Below are 8,986 nucleotides of genomic sequence, written 5' to 3' on the forward strand. Positions count from 1 at the left end.
CTTCTTTGGAGGATAGGGACATAATTCAAAATGACCTTAGCAAGTTAGAGAAATGGTCAGAGGTAAACAGGATGAGGTTTAATAAAGACAAATGCAAAGTGCTCCACTTAGGAAGGAACAATCAGTTCCATACATACAAGATGGGAAGCGACTGTCTAGGAAGGAGCATGGCGGAAAGGGATCTAGGGGTCATAGTGGACCACAAGTTGAATATGAGTCAACAGTGTGATGCTGCTGCAAAAAAAGCAAATATGGCTCTAGGTTGTATCAACAGGTGTGTTGTAAGCAAAACTCGTGAAGTCATTCTGCCGCTCTACTCTGCACTAGTTAGGCCTCAGCTGGAGTACTGTGTCCAGTTCTGGGCGCCACATTTCAAGAAAGATGTGGAGAAATTGGAAAGGGTCCAGAGAAGAGCGACAAGAATGATTAAAGGTCTAGAGAACATGACCTATGAAGCCAGGCTTCATGAACTGGGCTTGTTTAGTTTGGAAAAAAGAAGATTAAGGGGGGACATGATAGCGGTTTTCAAATATCTAAAAGGGTGTCACAAGGAGGAAGGAGAAAATCTGTTCCTCTTGGTTTCTGAGGACAGGACAAGGAGTAATGGGCTTAAAGTGCAGCAGGGGAGGTTTAGATTGGACATTAGGAAAAAATTCCTAACTGTCAGGGTGGTCAAATATTGGAATAAATTGCCAAGGGAGGTGGTGGAATCTCCCTCTCTGGAGATATTTAAGAACAGGTTAGATAGACATCTGTCAGGGATGGTGTAGACGGAGCTTGGTCCTGCCTTGAGGGCGGGGGGCTGGACTCGATGACCTCTCGAGGTCCCTTCCAGTCCTATGAGTCTATGATTCTATGAAAGTGTTGCCAACTCTGCCCTCCCTCTCCCTGCCCCGGCAGCTTTCTGTCACCTGCGGTGTGTGCTCTACCAGTGGCCACTGGTGAGAGGTGACCGGGGGGGCCACCGGCCATGTGACCCCCACAGTCCAAGGAAGGGCCAGGACAACCCCTCTCCACCCCAGGCTGTGCCTCTCCCCAACCCTACTCCACCCTCTCCCCACTTCTTCCCTGCCCTTGCTACATTCCCATCCTGCCTCTTTCCCCAACTAATGTGACCCGGGGGACTAGCAGGGTTGGGGATCCAGCACCAGCAGCAGGAATCTGCCCCACCCCCACACTCACCAGCTGTGCAGGGAAGTAGAGCGACACGGCCCCAGCTTGCTTTTCTCCCCCGGCCACGTCACTCAGCTTCCTGACGGTGAGGGCAGGGATGGCCAGGGTGGGCATGAGGACCCACGCTCGTCCTCCTAGATGTCCAGAGACTACAGCCCTGCCGGCTGCTGGCCGGCCCCTTGCCCCTCCCGCCCACAGAATTTGGGCACATGCGCCCCCTCATCTCCCACGCATCGCCGGTGCGCTCTGTGCCTACATCCAGGTCACTAGCACCCACGTGAAACACCCCGGTCTGAGAACAGATCCCTGGGGAACCCACCTGAGACCTCCCTGCCATCTGGCCCCATTGCAGACGCTTTCTCTGCAGGGGCGTGGCCAGTTCTGCATCTACCTAGTGGCAGTTCCTGCATCCCTCCAGCTTCCTCGTGAGATTATTAGTGGCATTCCTGGCCACTGCAGACCCAGTAGCAGCCGTGGCTAGGATGGTTGTTTCCTCACCATCAGGGCAGGGTGAACAGCCTTTCCTTAGGACAGGAGTGGGCACCTTCGCTGACCCACAGAAAAGTCAGAAAGCGAGATGCCCAACCCCCCCAACCTCACCCCTCACTGATATGGCCCCCGACCAAGAAGCAGAGAGGCATTCCCCTTGCACACCGGAGCCGAGGGGAGCCCGGGCTAGTACATTTTGCGGGGCCCCCATGCTCTGAGGTGGGGCCCCAAAATGAGGGGTTCAGTGTGTGGGAGGGGCTGCTGGGAAGAGGACGTTGGGTGTGGGGTCTGGGAGGGTGCAGGAGCAGGTGGAGTGCGGGAGGGTTGGGCAGGCGGGGAGGGAGGCAGAAGCAGGGCCCTTACCTGGTGCAGCTCCCCGGGGACCCACATGGCTCCATGTCCCCCGCTGCTCTCAGGCACCGCCCCCAGCGTCTCCTGTTGGCTGCAATTACAACCAATCAGAGCAGTGGGTTGTGAGTCGAGGCTCGGAGCTCCCTTCTTCCTCCGTCCCAGCAGGCAGCCACGATGGTGGGGAGCCCTGAGCCTCGGGGGGGGGGGCCAGATCCAGGCAAGCCAGAGGCCAGATCCAGCCCCCCAAGCCTTAGGTTCCCCACCCCTGCTTTAGGATGTCTGGACACTGTGAGAACAGGCGGCTCCCTGGGGCTGCCTCCTTAGCTCTGTGTAGAAGGCTGGTGCAGAACACACTTGCCATTGACTCTGCACTGCCTGTCAGCTGGTTCCCAGGCCGCTGACCCCCATGGTCCTGTTCCCTGTTCGTTGTCATGACACCCCCCCCAGCGGAACCCTGGCCCTGTCTGCGCCTGACGCTCCTGTGCTTGCTTGGCTCCCCTGAAGCACGAGGAGAAGAACAGCCGGAACTCCACCGTGGAGCAGCGGGTCCACGAACTGGAGCAGCATTACAACGAGGCCAGCACGCTGCAGCACCTCCAAGCCACGCTGCTCTACGACATGCAGGCCCAGCTCCACAACATCTCCCTGCTGGCCGAATGGGCTCGCCACAACCCCGGCTGCCTGGGGCCTGCCGAAATGAGGTCGCAGCAGGAGGTGCACCGGCCAGGTGAGGGGGAAAGGGTTAGAATCCAGGCTGGACGCCTGAGATAGCTTTGATGGAGCGAGCTGAAATAACAGTAGCAGTGAAAGCTGGCGCAGAGCTGGCAGCCGCCGGCGGTACAACCACGTGCTTGGTGTGTACTCGAGCGGCTGGCCCGAGCTAGCCAGCGGCATTGACTTCACTGTAAGGGTGTGTCTAGACTACAGGGTTTTGTCGTCAAAAGTGGACTTCTGTCGACAAAACTATACCTGCGTCCACACTGCCTTTGAGTTATGTCGACATAACATCGACAAAACTCAGCAGTTTTGTCGACGTATGCAAACCTCATTCTACGAGGAATAACGCCTTTTGTTGACAGAGTTCTGTCAACAGAAGACATTATTGCATCTACACTGTCCTTTGCGTCCACACAGTTATGTCGACAAAGCGGCTTGCTTTGTCGACAGAACTGGATGTAGTCTAGATGCTCTTTGTCGACAGAAGCTTTGTCGACAGTATCTGTCGACAAAACTTCTGTCGACAAAACCCTGTAGTCTAGACGTACCCTAACTGGTAGCAGAGAAATTGGGCACGTCTACACTACAACATTATTTTGAAATAATTCACATTATTCACTAGGAGGGTGGGGAAGCACTGGAATGGGTTCCCTAGGGAGGGGGTGGAATCTCCATCCCTAGAGGTGTTTATGTCTCGGCTTGACAAAGCCCTGGCTGGGTTGATTTAGTTGGGTTGGTCCTGCCTTGGGCAGGGGGCTGGACTTGATGACTCCTGAGGTCTCTTCCAGACGTATGATTCTATGAAATAACAAGGTGATTGTCCACACAGCAAGCCCGTTAGTTTGAAATTATTTTGAAATAGCAGGCGTCTTATTCCAGAATAATTAACTGTCATTTCACGAGGAATAACACCTACTTCAAAATTGCTATTTTGAAATAGCTCCTCCTCAGAGTAATTATTCCCCAGTGCTTCCTGGGTCTGTAAGTTGAGTTAGCGTGTCCACATTAAGGGAGCCTGCCTCGGACTCATTTTGAGGCTTCCCCGTAGTGTGGACATGCTATTTCTAAATAGTTATTTCGGGAGTTATCATTCTGAAATAGCTTATTCTGAAATAAGCGTGTAGTGTAGACATACCCCTCGTTACAGCAATGAAAGCTGGCTGAGGTATGGCTACATGTGTCCTAATCACACCTCCAATCGTAGTGTAGATGTGAGAGGGAATTGTCCCCTTATGATGAAGGGGGGGATGAAAGTCCCAAATAATTTCGATGGGGAATGCTGTGAAGCAAAGACACCTTTGGTTAAATATCTGGGCAGTGCTCTGCGGAATCAGAGACTGGGTCTGTTGAACCTCTCTAATCCAGAACCTTTGGGACCTGAACCAGAGAATTTGCCGAACCATGGCAGGTCAATATTGTCTAGCAGCATTACCAACGCTTCCACTGCTGACTGGGGCTATGTCTAGACTGCAAGCCTCTTTCGAAAGAGGCTCTTTCGAAAGATACTTTCAAAAGAGCCTCTTTCGAAAGAGAGCGTCTAGACTGCACGTTGAACTTTCGAAAAAGCGGCTTGCTTTTTCAAAAGAAAGCATCCAGTGAGTCTGGATGCTCTCTTTCGAAGAAGCCCTATTTACATTGAAGAACGCCTTCTTTCGAAAGAGGAACTTTCGAAAGAAGGCGTTCTTCCTCATGAAATGAGGTTTACCGCCATCGAAAGAAAAGCCGCGTTCTTTCGATTTAATTTCGAAAGAACGCGGCTTGAGTCTGGACGCAGGTGAAGTTTTTTCGAAAAAAAGGCTACTTTTTTCGAAAAAACCCCTGAGTCTGGACACAGCCTGGGCTCTTAGAAGACATTTGGGGTAAATTTGAGCTAAGGAACAGCACAGACCACTGAGAGCCATTGCTAGTAGCTGTAAACAAACTTTATGGGACTGTGCGAAACTTGGCCACAGGCGTGATAAGTGAACATCCAGCTAACTAAAATCATGCCAGACCAGGGATGTTGCCAGACCAGAGTGCTGGCCTAGAGAGGGTCAAACTGTAGTAAAAAATAAGACTCGATTACGTCATTGCATTTTATGGATGTTTACTCTGGTTTTAGGCCAAGCATTTCACAATTAGATTTTGAGACCCTTTGGGGTGTCAGAATTACTGAGCACTTGTGGAACCTATGGGCTGCACCGGGAGCAACATGTTCTCCGAGCCTCTGAAAAGTTGGCCCAATGGCCTATTGATGCTGATGATATATATGCATCATGTGGCAGAAGAAGTGTGACACAGTTAGAGCTGTCCCCAAAAGATCAATTCATTTTCATGGAAAATTTCTCTTTCTCTTCTTGAAATTGTCCCATTTTTATTGAAAAAAAAAGTGTTTGGTTTACAAGAATCATTTTGGGTACCATTTTTTGAAAACCAAATCCCAATTCTTTTCTTTTTAAGCCAAACTTGAGTTGTTGGGATGGGTTTTTTAAATCAAGAACTGACATTTTTAACCACAAGTTTTTGGTTTTGGTTTTTGGTAGAAAAAGTGGACAATTTCAATCAAAACTAAAAAATGTTCATTTTGGTTGAAAACCCGTTTTTCACCAAAAAGCTATTGTGATGATAACATTTCCACCAGCTCCTAGCCACAGCTCTTGGAGGGCTCAGTTCTAGAAGCAGGAAGGACAAGCTGATCTGGTTTCTCAGCCATCGGTTCTTGCCTTCTGATGTAAGACTGAAAAGAACGTGAGATAGCGGGTTGTGAATGTTTATCCGGTAAGAAGCAGGTTGAACCCAATGACTCCTTCTATATTCGCTAAGCAACAGGCCTGATTTGTTAATGACTTTCACCTACCAACCTGAATCCGATTTGAGCCAGTGACGTCGGGAGGAAAGGCGCATTAGTTGGTTACTGATCCAATGAGCCAACCAGCCTAATTGCTTTCCATCAGCCTTGTATTAAAAAGCTAGTTCTCTCAGCCTCAGGTACTATGGGAACTTGGCTCCAATTCCTCTAACCAGCAAGTACATGTAAGTCATTTCTCTTTGGAGGAGTAAATGACCTTCTGGAAACAAAGGGAACTGGTGTGGCTGGTAATACACTTAGGCTACGTCTACATTGGCAAGATTTTGCACAAAAGCAGTCGCGTTTGCGCAAAATCTTGCCACCTGTCTCCACTGGCTGCGAGTACTTGCGTAAGAACACTGACATTCTAATCTATAAAATCAGGGTTTCTTGCACAAATACTCTGATGCTCCCACTCAGGGATAAGCCCTCTTGCGCAACTGTTCTTGCACAAGAGGCCAGTGTAGACAAGCAAGATCAATTATTGCGCAAGAAAGCCCGATGTTTAAAATGGCCATCGGAGCTTTCTTGTGCAAGAGCGCGTCTACACTGGCATGGATGCTCTTGTGCAAAAGCCCATCTCTTGCGCAAAGGCACATGCCAGTGTAGACGCTCTCTTACTCAAATACGCTAACGCAAAAACTCTTGCATTAAAGAGTATTTGTGCAAAATCTTGCCAATACAGACGTAGTCCCACTGGGCAGCAGAACTAGACCCAATAAATCCAGAGAGTGGCTCCCATGTGAGATACCCTTACATAAGATTTCCCTTTAACAGCATTGCCAGCTCGCTTGGCCACAAATAGTCCAAGGAAACTCTGAGACGGGTCCCAAAATAGTGGCCATGGATTGGGTGATTCCCCACTCCGTCTCCACTTCCCACAGCCAATGGAAGACCTCAAAGCACATGGGCATTCTAATTGGTGGTTTAGAACATTGAAACACCCATTCCTGCTTGCCCAGTCTACTTTCATTGGCTGCCAGAGTTGTGATCTCATCCCTTCCGCTTCCTTCATGGGGGGGGGGGGGGAAATCGCAATTCGCTCTTTATAATCTCCTCAATCCCACAGACTTGGCAATGCAGCTGGCTGGGTACTAAGGTCAGCTCAGGTTTGGGCTGGTCTAGCGTGGATAAGAGGAAGTTATCTCTGCTTGTGTGAGGCATTATGAGATCTCTCTCTCATTCTTTCCTGTTCCCTCCTCCTTTCTAGGCTAAGCTCTCCCGGGGATTTGCGCAGGTGGTAATTGGTCACACCAAAGATCTTACTCAGCTTTCACTCAGTCTTTCCTCAGGCAAACCCTCTTTGGATATATCGACACTGGGCTCTCACGCAAGCTCGTGCCCCAAACCTCTGGTGGGGGATGTGACCGAGTAAGGATGCTAGAGTTTGGCCACTTGTCTGCACATCTTTAAATTGAGAGTATCAAAGCCAGGCAATGCAAGGTGCATTATGGGAGGTTTTACACCTTTCCCTGAAGTATCCAGCCCTGGCCACCTTTGAAAAACGGAAACAGGGCTAGATCATTCTGTTCCAATGTTGGAAGGGAAGAGCCTGGAAGAAATTTGGGTTTGGCAAAACTTGTACCATTTCCACACTAATTTAAACAGCAAAGGAACTTGAATTTAAAAACCAAGGCCATGCCATTCTAGTTTTGTGGAGGTCTGTGCCATTTGACAGGGACCTAAGCTATGAATTTTATATCCTGAATCAGTTGTGAATCCAACCTGCCCCAGGCTCAAGGGTTTCCATTTCCAGCACAGAGGGAGGTCCTAACCACACAATTTTGATTCGCATCCACATTCGCACCTGAAATTGTGGTTGAGTGTGGATCTAGGGTTCTGGTTCCAACTCTCTTCCCTGTGCTCTGTGCCATGGAAGAAGGTTTGTCTGTGCCAATCAGTCTTGCCCACCTTTTAGGATAGCCAGAGGGATAACATAAAATGACACGAATGCGAATCCCAGAACTTAAATGTTGCCAGAGTAAAACAGAACTCCTGCTTCAAAAGTCTAAAGCTCTGGTCTGCGTCTGGAACTCGAAACTGTTGGTCGAGTTCTCAACTCAGCCCGACACGTCCTCCCATCTCTGACCTAACTATGAAAATGTGTCTCTTTGTTTCCTGTCTTAGATGTGAAGCATGCGAAGAACTGCCCGATAGACTGCGCTTCCATTTACTACAACGGGGTCCGGAGGTCGGGGGTCTACAGCATTATGCCCTCTGTCGGAGGGATGCCGATAGAAGTGCTGTGCGAAATGGACACGGAAGGTATCCTAAGAAGCGGCTGCGTCCCTGGGCGTCTTTTCTCATGGGGCTCAGGCCGGGGGCATGAGACAGAGCTTCAGATTTCTGGGTACACGGCACCGTGGGGCCCCAGGCAGAGACTTCCACGTGGAAATTGTCTCACCGACTGGCGTTCTAGAACTCCAGCTGTCGGAAGCCCGGTGGAGGCCTCTGATTGAGCTGCAGTGATGGAGTTAGTGTCTCCCCTCCACCCCCGCCAGGACCTACTCAAGCCAGGATGGATTCTCCTCCTTAGGGTGTCCCTTGCTTGAGGGACTCATGAGGTTTGGTCTGTTGGAGCCTAGTGCTTTGGTCAAAGTGGGGAAGGACCGTGTCGCACTTTGAGAGTAACTGCCCCTGTATTTCCTGTCCATGGCGCCTCGAGGGCACACACACATAAGACTCCCAACCATCCCCTCTCTTTTAAACCCTGTTCTAGTCCTAGCCTTCACAACCTCCTCAGGCAAGGAGTTCCACAGATTAACTGTACGCTGTGTGAAGAAGAACTTCCTTTTATTTGTTTTAAACCTGCTGCCCATTAGTTTCATTTGGTGGCCCCTAGTTCTTGTATTATGGGAACAAGTAAATAACTTTTCCTTATTCACTTTCTCCACACCACTCATGATTTTATAGACCTCTAGCATATCCCCCTGCAGTCTCCTCTTTTCCAAGCTGAAGAGTCTCAGTCTCTTTAATCTCTCCTCCTCCTGACCAGGGTTTTTAAGGCTGCATGGCTCCTTGCCTTCTAAGAATGGGCTAGACAAACCCGTGTCAGGAATGGTTTCACTATTACTGCTCGAGGGCAGGGAACTGGACTGAGTCGGGTTTGGAACAGGACTGGTTTGGAACAGGTCCCGTATGAGGAGAGATTAAAGAGACTGGGACTTTTCAGCTTGGAAAAGAGGAGACTGAGGGGGGATATGATAGAGGTTTATAAAATCATGAGTGGTGTGGAGAAAGTGAATAAGGAAAAGTTATTTACTTGTTCCCATAATCCAAGAACTAGGGGCCACCAAATGAAACTAATGGGCAGCAGGTTTAAAACAAATAAAAGGAAGTTCTTTTTCACACAGCGCATAGTCAATCTGTGGAACTCCTTGCCTGAGGAGGTTGTGAAGTCTAGGACTATAACAGGGTTTAAAAGAGAAC

The sequence above is a fragment of the Pelodiscus sinensis genome, chromosome 3, assembly GCF_049634645.1.
Source record: "Pelodiscus sinensis isolate JC-2024 chromosome 3, ASM4963464v1, whole genome shotgun sequence".
NCBI classification, from domain to species: Eukaryota; Metazoa; Chordata; order Testudines; family Trionychidae; genus Pelodiscus; species Pelodiscus sinensis.